The sequence below is a fragment of the Schistocerca nitens genome, chromosome 3, assembly GCF_023898315.1.
Source record: "Schistocerca nitens isolate TAMUIC-IGC-003100 chromosome 3, iqSchNite1.1, whole genome shotgun sequence".
Lineage (NCBI taxonomy): Eukaryota > Metazoa > Arthropoda > Insecta > Orthoptera > Acrididae > Schistocerca > Schistocerca nitens.
Window position 1 is genome coordinate 58715710 of NC_064616.1, and position 13745 is coordinate 58729454.

Consider the following 13745-nt stretch of genomic DNA (forward strand, 5'->3'; position numbering starts at 1 on the left):
ACGCCTCGCCTTGGCTCGTTAAGCACTAACACTGGAGTGTTGATGACTAGAAACATGTATGTTCGGATGAGCCTCGTTTGAAATTGCATCGAGTGGGTGGACGTGCACAGGTATGGAGACAACCCCATGAATCCATGGAGCCTGCATCTCAGCACGGACAGTCCAAGCTGTTGGGGGCTCTGTAATAGTGTGGGGCGTGTGCAGTTGGAGTGATATGGGACCCCTCATACGTCTAGATACGACTCTGACAGGTGAAACGTACGTTAGCATCCTGTCTGATCACCTGTATCCATTCATGTCCACTGTGCATTCGGACGGACCTGGGCAAGGCCAGCAGGACAGTGCAACACCCCACACGTCCAGAACTGCTACAGAGTGGCTCCAGGAACACTCTTCTGAATTCAGACACTTACGCTGACCACCAGACTCCCCAGATATGAACATTATTGAGCGTATCTGCGATGCTTTGCAACGTCCTGTTCAGGAGAGATCTCTACCCCCTCGTCCTCTTACAGATTTATGGACACCCCAGCAGGATTCATGGTGTCATTTCACTCCAGCACTACTTCAGACATTGGTAGACTTCACGCCAAGTCGGGTTGCGGCACTTCTGGGTGCTCGCGGGGGTGCTGCACGGTATTAGGCAGGTGTAGGAGTTTCTTTTCTCTTCAGTGTATTTCTCACTTCACTTTCAGGTACAGCTGTGAAATTTTACGTTGTAACACCCACCGCCCTGCGGCCTGGAAAGGATCGTTTCACGTAGTGTTCTGCAGCCTGTATAGGACAACGGAAGACGCAAGCGTATTCCGCAGCATACTCCGAAAAATTTCTCACCTAGGAAAACGTAGCTTTAGCACATATAGCCGCGTCCAAACAGGTGCTCCCCGCCACTATATTGGGCGCAGTGCTGTCGTCAAACAGGGCCTCTCGGCGCCGCGCAGCGCAGCCACGCTGTGTCGGTAGAACAATGGAAATGGGTCGTTCGTGTGCGGCTCTGTTTGGAACGCTTTTCTCGTTTTTCATTGTTATTGACGAGTTCGCGCGCACAATGGAACACTGATGCGCACCTACGAATAATCGGTTCCACTTTGCGCCGTCCTGCGCCTCGCATGTCTGCTGCACCGTGCGGCGCGTCCAGTGTGGACGCGGTTTATGGGCTGACGTGAATCCGCACACAGCTGTCGAATCCCATCAACAAATATGTTTGGGCCGGCGTTGTTGGCGACTTTTTCTTAGAATCCCACGTTCTTCCAGTCCGGGTCAACAGACTTGCATACAGCTCTTGCAATGGAGAGGAGCACTTCTGCACGCACACACACACACACACACACACACACACACACACACACACACACAAACGCGCGCGCTTTAATTTTGTAAGTTTAGTTACACAGCTTGATAGTAGTACTGCTCAAGGAGAGGTTTATCAGGAGGCTGATCTTTCATGCCATTTCAGTCGGATCCTCCGAGATGCTACGGTGGGGTACGGAGCGAGGGAATTACAAACCAACACACTGCGTGATATGGGAGTAGTGTCGCTTCCGCGAATAAGGTGAGGCGTACCTAAAGATTTTATAAGCTCGATTCACTTTGATGAATAATCACTGTGGTCTTATAAGATAGCTAACAACTTATTATCGCAACTACATTAACCATCGACATGCAACTATCAAATTCGTTTCTTCAAATGCAACTGCGCGTTAGTTTGGTTCCAGAATAGCAGTCTCAAGTGAGTTACAATCTATTCGTGCATTCTCCATAGGGTAGTACAGTTTCTACTAATTCTTCATTAACGAAGATCACTATACACTTAATTTTTTTAGGTTAGTAGCGTTACGACATTAAATATTTTACAAGCACAATAAATTTAATGAACTTCAACATTATCCCCAATATGCCATATCCAAGCACACAGTGATTACATAGTCCTTCGCTCAAAGATTCAGAACTGAAATGCACAATAAATCGAGTAGCTTCGCAGATATTTCGGACATAGAAGGCACTATCGATATGTGGTTTTCGCAGAAATGGAGTGTAATCGAGGACGTGTATTTGCAGCAAATATACCGATTTTGACGCGTTGACGAAAGTACAGTTTTCTTACAACAGTTACAAGTTATTAAATGGGACAATGCCTATTGGCAGTAAAATCTAAAAAGTAGTGTAAATTAGAATGTCAGTGGTGTTTATTGCAGGAAGCTAGTGCAAGCAGTTTACGATGTAAGTAGGCTGTTTAGGTTTTTTTATTGGTAACGCCACCTCTGTATGAAAATCACTGGCTGTGCTGTGTGCAGTCTGTGGCTGCTTTGCATTGTTGTAATACTCGCCATTGTAGTGTTAGGCAGCTGGCTGTGAACAGCGCGTAGCGTTGCGCAGTTGGAGGTGAGCCGCCAGCAGTGGTGGATGTGGGGAGAGAGATGGCGGAGTTTTGAAATTTGTCATGAACTGCTATATATATTATGACTATTAAGGTAAATACATTGTTTGTTCTCTATTAAAATCTTTCATTTGCTAACTAAGCCTATCAGTAGTTAGTACCTTCAGTAGTTTGAATCTTTTATTTAGCTGGCAGTAGTGGCGTTCGCTTTATTGCAGTAGCTCGAGTAACCAAGATTTTTGTGAGGTAAGTGATTTGTGAAACGTATAGGTTAATGTTAGTCAGGGCCATTCTTTTGTGTGGATTTTTGAAAGTCAGATTGCGTTGCGCTAAAAATATTGTGTTTCAGCTTAAGCAGAGTCATGTATAAATAGTTCTAAGGGGACGTTTCATATGTCGACCCTTAGCCTAGGATACCTCACTGGAATCCTCTGATTTTTTTTTGTAGTTTGTGTAATTAGTGTAGATTTTGTTTATTGCTAGCGCGTAATTGTAGAGAGAATCTCCTTTGTAGTTGCAGTCTTTCATTGTTGTACAGTAAAACAGGTGTGGCACGCATGTAGATTTGCACCAAGTATTTCGCAGCTGCAATTAACTAGATATTATTTTCAGTGCTATGTTAATGTGTTCCCCTATTTTTGCTCTTCAAATTGTGTTTTTCTGTGTTGTCGTGTGAAATATTGTGACAATAATGGCGTGTGAAAAACGTAACACTGGGCTCCAAAGTAAATTGAGAAATGACAGCGAGGACGAAAGCAGTGTGTTAGCGCCACCGTGTAATGAATTTACTAATATTCAAAGTAGTAATTTGGTAACTGTGCATAGGGAAATGGAGCGGGTGGCAAACAATGGCGTGGACAGTGAAACAATTAGTGAAGGGGGAAGCATTATCGATCGATCGGTCGGCAGCAGCTCGCCTCAGGAATCGGGAATGACAGGACACAATTTTTCAAATATTGTAGACTCAGGTTTTGGGTCCTCACGGTTTTCTCAGATGAGTCAAGACACATTTTCTGCTTGTCAAAATGTGAATGTTGCCGGTGAAAATGCACTGCAAAAAAGCATAGAGAAACAGATTCCAGACACTAATACATTACTATTGCAATTAATGCAACAAATGGGACAAAATCTTCAAAAATTAGACACAATGGAACAAAATCAGAGACAAACACAGCAAAAGCTTCAAAAATTAGACACAATGGAACAAAATCAGAGACAAACACAGCAACAGTTAGACACAATGAAACAAAATCAGAGACAAACACAGCAAAAGCTTCAAAAGTTAGACACAGTGGAACAAAATCTTAAAACGTTAGACTCATTGGAACAAACTCTTGAACAAACACGTGAAGATTTAACTACTGAGTTACATAACATTGAATCGAAATGTCAAAAGGTCTGTAATGACGCAATAAAAAAACAAATTTGTGAGCATTTTCAACCTATTTTTTCGCGGCATGAAAATGCATTACAGAATCACGAAGCAGCCATAAAAGAACTGCAAACCATTGTTCATGAAAATCATGAGACCTTGTGGGCTAAAATTGACTCAGTTGCATCTACCGATTCGGTTACGCAACTTGCAAAAACTCAGGAAAACTTGAAGGACACAGTAGATTCGATTTCAACACAAATGGACACTCTGAAACTTGGTTCAGAAAAACACACTGAGGAAATGTGTTCACTATCGGAGAATGTAGCCGAACTTTCGGATCAGGTCACTAACTTATCTACAAAGGTAGATGATGATCTGAATGACACAAGACCTGTAGCCTTCACTGACACAGAAGAGTATGAACAAATTAGAAAATTCAAACAAAATCAAAATCAAATCAATACACAGTACAAAAGAGAAATCCGGGAAGTACAAGATCAGTTGACGCAGGTCATACAAGAATTACATATTTCAGAGGACACTCGCGCTCCAGTACGGGAAGAGGGACATAGAAATACGGAACAACCACAAAATAATAACACAGGACATTTCGGAAATTATGAAAGAAATTGGCATGGCGCATCGGATTTTGAGATGTAACCGCCGACACGACGTAACAATGACCGATACGCTACTCGCCGACACGATGATTTTGACTATAAGCTGTTCATTACTACACGTAAATTCAAAACGTTTAAGAATTCTGCCAACGACATTCATCCACAAGCGTGGCTCCATCAATTCTCTCATTGCTTTCCTCCCACCTGGTCATTGGAGCACAGGTTAGAATTTATGTGTGGCTACTTGGAGAATGAACCAGCTGTAAGAATGCGATCGGTCATTCACGATTGTCACAGTGAAGGAGAATTTTATCATGCCTTCCTCTCAACGTATTGGTCTCAAGCTACACAAGACCGAGTAAAACATAGCATCATAGTGATGAATCGTTTCGAACAATCGGAATTTTCCAGTCTTATGAAATATTTTGAAGACATGTTGCATAAGAATCAGTATCTTTCAAACCCATACAGCCCCTCAGAACTCATCCGCATTTGCTTAATCAAATTACCTGAACATTTACGGCATATTATTTTAGCAGGACGTTGCAAAGACGACATTGAAGCTTTTCAGGGACTGTTACAAGAACTGGAAATTGACACTGACAATCGCGGAACGCGAGAACAGGAGCATAACAATTACAGCTCACATCTGTCACAATTCCGCGATGACAGAAATAATACACGACAAGGCTATTCTTATAACGTAAATCGTGACCAAAATAGACACCACCCGTATGACAACCGTTGGCAGAGTAGTAATAATTACAGGGAAAGATCTCCTCTCCGCGGTAATGACTATTACAGAGACAATCAGAGAAACAGACAATATGGAAACCAAAATAATTATTATTACGGGAGACAGAATAACTTTAGACGCAACGGTCCAGCGCGCAGTTATGATTCAGGGAGAAATTCTCCACCACTTAACCGACAAGAAAGAAACTACAGGAACTACCAACATGACGACAGACGATGTGATCGTAACGACAGACCCGAATTGCATCAGAACTGGCGGGATTTAAACAGGGCAGGGCCCTCTCGTCATGGTGAATTTGTAGAAGTTAGGTCTCCAAATCCCAATAACGACGCGCGCCAATAAAGAGACAATAGGCAATGACTCATACCGCAGGCAGCCACAAAACGTACGTATGAAACTAACGACGCAGCTGCCGTAGCTAGTAATTACGTAAAAATGGAAGACATTAGGGACATCTTACTCCAAGAACACGACGTAAAACATAACAACATTGCATATCCTGTGATTCACATTACAGTAAATGACGTAAAATTTACGGTAGTACTTGACTCTGGCAGTCCCATTTCAGTAATTAGTGAAACAGCCTTTAGCAAATGCAACAAATCGAACGATTGCCCCACACTTCCGTTACGTAAGATTAAATTACAAGGAGCAATCTTTGGAAAAAGTGTAGATGTACGCCAACAAACCAACTTAGAATTCTTTTGTCAAAGCCACAGTTTCTCTATGAACTTTCTTATTGTTCCATTATTGTCGACGGAAATTATACTGGGAGTAGACTTTTTGAATGAATACAAAGCAATCTTAAGCTTTCACGATGCTGAAATAAGTTTAGAAAAAGAAGGTAAGTCAGTAGCTTTGAAATTTGAAGATTGGCTCTCAAACCATGACGAAGAAATTAATCGGCTTTACCTCCTGTTAGACAACAGTTCGGAATTTTCGACGGAACTTGACACTAACAATCACTCTGCAAGTACTGACAGGGGTGATATCGACGGCGCATTTGATACTAATGAGTTAATTCAGAATAAAATTCAAACAATTGAGAATTGTAATGACAATGATAGGCAAGACCTTTTTGAGATTTTACAAGCACATTCCACAGTTTTTACTCACAAAACAGGAACAATCAAGGGATTTCAATACCAATTTCGTGTTCGTGAGCATACTAAATTTTGTGTTAGACCATACGTAATTCCGGCGCATTATAGGGACCGTGTTAGAACAGAAATACAATCTATGCTTGACGAGGGCATTATTGAGCCTGCAGTAAGCTCATACAACAATCCATTACATGTTGTTGAGAAGAAAAATGGATCGATCAGGCTTGTCTTAGATTCGAGACAAATCAATACTATCATTATTCCTGAAACAGACAGGCCGCAAACGTTGGAAGAACTTCTTCAAAATTTTAATGGTGTAAAAGTGTTGTCTTCCATTGATCTCAGATCCAGCTTTTATCAGATCGAACTTCATCCAGAATGTAGAAAATACACAGCTTTCCTTTGTTTCGGCGTTTGTTATCAGTTTCGGAAACTTCCTTTTGGTTTGAACATTTCTTCAGCTGCATTCATTCGCGGGCTAAGTTCCATATTACCTGAGTTCTTAAAACGTCACATCACCTTATATGTGGACGATATTCTAATAGCAGAAGCTTCATGGGAACTACATAATCGCATCCTCAACAGTTTGTTACGTATTTTTGCAGAATCTGGAATTACAGTTAACTTGGTTCAAATGGTTCAAATGGCTCTGAGCACTATGGGACTCAACATCTTAGGTCATAAGTCCCCTAGAACTTAGAACTACTTAAACCTAACTAACCTAAGGATATCACACACACCCATGCCCGAGGCAGGATTCGAACCTGCGACCTTAGCAGTCCCGCAGTTCCGCACTGCAGCGCCAGAACCGCTAGACCACCGCACAGTTAACTTGGAAAAGTCTGAATTCGGTAGGTCAAAGGTGAGGTTTTTGGGACATATTATTTCTTCTGAAGGTATTCAGCCGGATCCTGAAAAGTTAGAAGCAATCAGAGCCATTCCAGTTCCATCCACAAAAAGACGAGTCCGCAGTTTTCTAGGTCTCGTAAATTTTTACCGTCGTTTTCTGAACATGCAAATTCTTGTTACACCAAAACTTTGTTCTCTCACTGGAAAAAATACTATTTGGAACTGGGACGAACAAGCACAGATGGAATTCAATTCTTTGAAAGAATCGCTACTTAACGCGCCAATACTAGCTCATCCAGATCTGTCACAAGATTTCTGCCTTAGCACGGATTCTTCTAAAGTCGGTCTTGGTGCCCATTTATTTCAAGAAGCCATAGAAAATGACACTACCACTCAGAAAACCATTGCTTTTGCTAGCCGAGTGCTAACAAAATCTGAAAAAAATTATTCCGTTACTGAATTAGAAGCTTTAGCTATCGTTTGGGCATTTAACAAATTCCGTTTCTTTCTTTCTGGTAAGCACGTAAAAGTATACAGCGATCATCGTGCATTACAATTTCTTATGTCTTCAAAATTACATCATGACAGGTTAAAACGTTGGGCATTGTTTCTGCAAGAATTCCGCTTCGCAATAGTCTACATTCCCGGCAAGGAGAACATTGTTGCGGACGCACTATCACGCGCACCGGCTGGGCTTGAGAAAAGTAACACAGAAGGCAACCTCGAGAAAAATTTCAGTATTCTTTACATTCAGAAAGTCGCCTTTGAAAACTTCATCACCACATCTTTAAAGGACATTGCTCATGAACAAGATAAAGATCCGATTTGGAAAGACATCAAGAGCAAATGGCATGAAAAGACACACACTCAGATTCGGCATTATTATCTGGTTAGAAACAACATACTGTTCAAACGCTGCACTGTTGATGACAAGCTATGGGTACTTTGCATTCCTGACGATTTTGTTAATAAGCTCATTTGGTACATTCATTTCAGCTATGCACATTTTGGCCCACGAAAATGTTATCATATTCTTCGAACGACTTGTTATTTTAACAATATGGAAAAGAGAATTCGAAGAGTCTTGTCTATTTGTAAACTTTGTCAAAAGGCGAAACCATCTACTATCTCCCATCGTGCTCCGCTGTTTCCTATCATTCCTTCTAAATTAAAAGAATTTGCTGCTGTTGATCTCTTGGGACCGCTTGTCAGAACAGCTAATGGATTTTCGTACGTTCTAGTCGCTGTTGAACTTACTTCAAAATTTGTTTCTTTCACACCGTTACGTAAAGCCACTGGACGGTCTGTATCCAACGCCTTCGTTAAAAATTTCTTACGTGAAGTTGGACACGTTAGTAAAGTCATTTCAAATAACGGACCGCAATTCAGATCTGCTGTTTGGTCACGCATGCTTCGCAATCATAAAATCAAACCTGTTTTTATTTCATTGTACTCACCACATTGTAACCCCTCCGAACGGATTATGAAAGAAATCAATAAGCTTTGCAGACTTTATTGTCACAGAAAGCATCAGCATTGGGACAGATATTTACACTTATTTCAAAACGTGCTGAATGAAATGCCTCATGATTCCACTGCTTTACCACCTACTCTTGTACTGAAGAATGAAGAACCACCGAACAGAATCAGAGAGCTTGTACCTTTCCCGAATACACGTAAACTTCGACACAAAGACATAATTGATTTGGCTCTTAAAAATATAAAATCTGCAGCAGACAAAAGGAGAGAACTACACGGCAAAGCAAATGCAAAGAAATTGTATATGGGTCAGAAAGTTCTCATTAAAGCTCATTCATTGTCACATAAGAAGAAACACTTGAGTCACAAATTCTTTCTAGTTTACAATGGACCTTACAGAATCCGACGAATACCACATGATAATTGCGTTGAAGTTGAAACTCTGCGTACTAGGAAGAGTAAAGGTTTACACCACGTTTCACATGTAAAACCGTTTATTGAAAGATAATCTGCTTTTTAACTTTGTCTTTGCCACAAAATTTTTCACTTCACATTTCTAGTATGCTTTGTCAGACTTGAGAAACTGTTAACATGCAACAATGTTTGAAGTTAAATATCCAGTCTAGAACCTAGGGAACATTTTTAAGGAGAAATTACGAATGCATTGTTATAGTGAACAGACGACACAGTGTTGTATTTGTACATTCTTGCTTGTTAGTTGCACGATTACGTAACGACTATAAGGCATACATACTTAGAACATATACTGGTACTGCTAATGAGATTTTAATGCAACATTTTGGTTTACTTGAAAATACATTCTGGATTTAAAGTACTTTCTGTGAGATACCAGATGACACAGTGGTTAGTTTATTCGACAGCTACACGACTATATCACGACGCTACTAATGTGTGACACAATTTACCTTGTTGCTTTTGCGGTGTATCTGTTTTATATCTGCACAGTTTTTCTGAATTCTTCTGGAAAGTAAAACATATTTTAGTAGTAACTTTCGTGGTATAGCTACAAGGAGACAGTTTTTCTGTAGCACAACAATACGTTACAGCACAGTACTTTCTTCATCACGGCAATAAGCGTAATAACTAAGATATCTATACTCGAAGCATTTCACTTTTGTTTATCATCAGGTAAGTACATTGACTTCTGCAGAACTTAGCTTTCGGAGGACGATAATTACGACACTTCCACAGAATTATCTTACAGCAAGACGCACATTTAGCGCTATAGGACACGTATTTGAGTGATTAATTTTGTACTTAAAACATTTATTTTTAAAGATATTTGAAGTACAATGATACGAAGTTTTTCCGTGATACATTTCATTCCATTGCAATAATCTGTAACACCTGAGGGTATAATTACATTAATCCTCAGGGGGGTACACGCTTACTTTGTGTACCATGTGTTTGGCAAGCACAAGGAGCCCTAGCTAATATGGTATTTGCTTATACAACTTTACACATCGGTACCATATTTCTCTAACACATAAATTACACAGCTACCTGATCATTTAACAGAGAAAGAAACATATTTTTTACTACGTCAGTGACAGATGTTTACGTAATTACACAGTTGGATAACTTCACACTTACGAAATTGTATGTTGTTTGTACTTTGTGAACTGTTCATATTTTTTTGGAATCATTGTGATACTATGAGAGCTTTGAATGATATATTTGGTATGGGATCACGATTTTTAAAGTACGTTTGAGGCAGATGACACTTTTGACATGAGCAGAGAATTTTTTTAGGTTTTGAAATTATTGGAGGAAGCTACGACGTTTTTGAGATTTGACTGAGGTGTTATGATATTATTACGACGACGATGTGTATTATGCTGTTGAGGAATGTTAATTATGGTATTTATTTATTATGATGAAACACTGAAGAAGTGTCGACGAATATGTATAAGTGTAATAAGGTAAGGAATAATGAGTAGTGGTTAGGTTTGTGAAAAAGGATGTTGGAAACCAAGAATCGTACTTTAAGAGTTATGAAATGTGTGTAAATGCGTGAATGTATCACAATGCCGGCGAAAAAAATTTTTGACACTGTTATATTTATAGGATTTTGTTTCTACACATTTGCAACGCAAATTCTTGACCTGTGAAATATTTTTATATGAGACTGCCACTGTAGCGGAAACTGCTGTCGTAAATATTTCCGTACGAAAGTTAAGTGACCACCTGCACATAATGCGTTGCGGGCACCCAGCTGTGTCAGACACCTGGAGAAAAAGCCATTAGTGTGTGCCAGAGGCACAGGTAGAAAAAAAAGGGAGGCCATTATCCTCGCTATTGACGTTCCTTTGTAGAGAGCATCGCAAAAACGACACGGTCGAACTTGAAAACATATGATTACACTGTGGAGCTCTTAATTTATGATATTTACCAAATTGCCTAATGAAATGACGAGGAACATCTTTACATCTATTGTCTTGCTAGTTGAGAGAAATGCCATATGGCTTGCTTTATGTATATATTTGCTCATTTCGTTTAATATCTAGTTTCTAGCTGCACTGCAGCATTGGTTAAAATAAAATTTTATAGATGTGCTAATATAAATATTTTCTGTCTACAGATCGAGTAAATAATATTTTTTAAAAAAAATGAGGGAGCACAAAAAGACATTTACCTTCACAGGAACTGCAATCATAGTTTTCTTTTCAAGTACTTGGTAATTTTTTTTTGGTAGAGTAAGTTATCGAGATGCATCACTGTAGTGTTAAGATGTGACATAGGTATTAGACATGGCCATTTTTAGTGTAATATTTTTTCTGCTTGAGCTATGTCATGTTTAGATATAAGCTGCTGTTTGCCAGGCATAGTGCTACTGAATTTTAATTTGTATTACTCTGCTAAGCCAGTTTACTACTGATTTATTTTTCTTGTTTGCTGCTCATTGCCTTATATTAGTTGTAATTTATGCTGCTTGCTTTGCCTTTTGTATTTTTTTTGTCATTGATGTTTGTGTTAATTGTTTTGTGCTGCTGCATTGCCTCGTCCCTTAGTTTAGCATCTGAGCTCAGTAGATTTAAGTTAGCTTAAGAGGGGGTAGACTATATAACTACGATGAATTGGAAGAAATGCATTGAGAAGATATAAGAAAATGGTTTGGCCAAAAAAAAAAGGGTAGTGTACAGTGGAGAAAAACTATTTTGAAAGAGGATGTGAACAGAATACAGAAAGCCGGCTTAGATAGTACTTTTGGGAATAATGATGAACAAAGGGAAATCTCCATGCAAAATACTGCAGTAAAACAAACCCTGTCCTTTCCTTTTGTGTCATCCCTCTATATGTTTGTGTACCCTTGTGTATTTGTGTTTTTCCTGTCTTTATGTGTTTAGCTGATGAGAGCTATGTTGTAGAATTTTCCTAATACTATGTTATTTACTTTGTAAAGATGTTGAGAGATTATTTATTCTGTTTTGTTGCTCATATGTGAAGGTGATGTTTCAAAAGTTATTCTGATCTTTTATGTATTTACTTATGTCATAATTCCTGTAACACTGATGTATATGTTTATTTCTATTCTTTTGAAAAGCCCCTATTACTACAAATGTTATCTGTATTATTATGTTTTTAGTGATGTATTTTGTACCTTTGTTATTGTGTTCTTATGTTATAAAATTGTACTTGACACCAGTTCATCAAATTAAGTAACTTGTAAGTTCCATTTCACTGCACACGTTTCTGTTGGTCATAGTATATGGACAATATGTGAGAAGTAGGGACTGTTAGTGTTTGCACGTGTGTTAATAATTCAGCAAGGGACTGGATAACAGCATTGCTGGTTCTAAGGACAATTAAAAAAACTTTGTGTGCACAGGTGGTGGTTATGGACTTGCTATATTATCCGCAAGACTCTTCAATGGTGATTGTGCACCTGCACAGTCACAACAGATGGCTGCTGGCCATCTCTACAAGGACTACAGTGGGTCTGCATCTTTGATGACCCACCATTACCATTATCTCTACAAGGACTACAGTGGGTCTACATCTTTGATGATCCATCAGTACCATTATTTCTACAAGGACTGCAGTGGGTCTGCACCTCTGGTGGCCCACCAATACCGTAATCTCTACCAGGACTACAGTGGGTCTGCTCTGTGATGACCTACCCACCAATACTCTTCAAAAACTTCGACTGACTCCGCTGTGGGTTTGCTCTGTTGTGGCCCATTACCTGTCTGCATGTCAAGAGTCAGCACTGTCTTTCCGTTGGAAGGACAACACTACTTCTTCAAGACTGCATTTAAATCCACTACATCTGTGTGCAATTTCTTTTACTAATGAGACTTCGTGAAAAAAAACTGTAATTACTATTATGATGAATGATCAGGACTATCTTTATGGACTGTGAGAAAATTTTAGCTTTTGACCAACATTGTATCAATAAGTGTGTGCATTTGATTTCTTTGTTATTGTAATTACGATTATGAAAAATTTTAACAAATATGTATTGCCCAGTGCCCAAAACAATTTGTAAAATTTTTTGTGGGGAGCATGGGGGCTATGTAAGTAGGCTGTTTAGGTTTTTTTATTGGTAACGCCACCTCTGTATGAAAATCACTGGCTGTGCTGTGTGCAGTCTGTGGCTGCTTTGCATTGTTGTAATACTCGCCATTGTAGTGTTAGGCAGCTGGCTGTGAACAGCGCGTAGCGTTGCGCAGTTGGAGGTGAGCCGCCAGCAGTGGTGGATGTGGGGAGAGAGATGGCGGAGTTTTGAAATTTGTCATGAACTGCTATATATATTATGACTATTAAGGTAAATACATTGTTTGTTCTCTATTAAAATCTTTCATTTGCTAACTAAGCCTATCAGTAGTTAGTACCTTCAGTAGTTTGAATCTTTTATTTAGCTGGCAGTAGTGGCGTTCGCTTTATTGCAGTAGCTCGAGTAACCAAGATTTTTGTGAGGTAAGTGATTTGTGAAACGTATAGGTTAATGTTAGTCAGGGCCATTCTTTTGTATGGATTTTTGAAAGTCAGATTGCGTTGCGCTAAAAATATTGTGTTTCAGCTTAAGCACAGTCATGTATATATAGTTCTAAGGGGACGTTTCAACGAGTTATCGCATTTTTGAACATTGGAAACGCCGACAACTGTTTATTGCATCCTGTTGCTTAGATGCTAGGCGACGACGTAATGTTTGTTTACATTG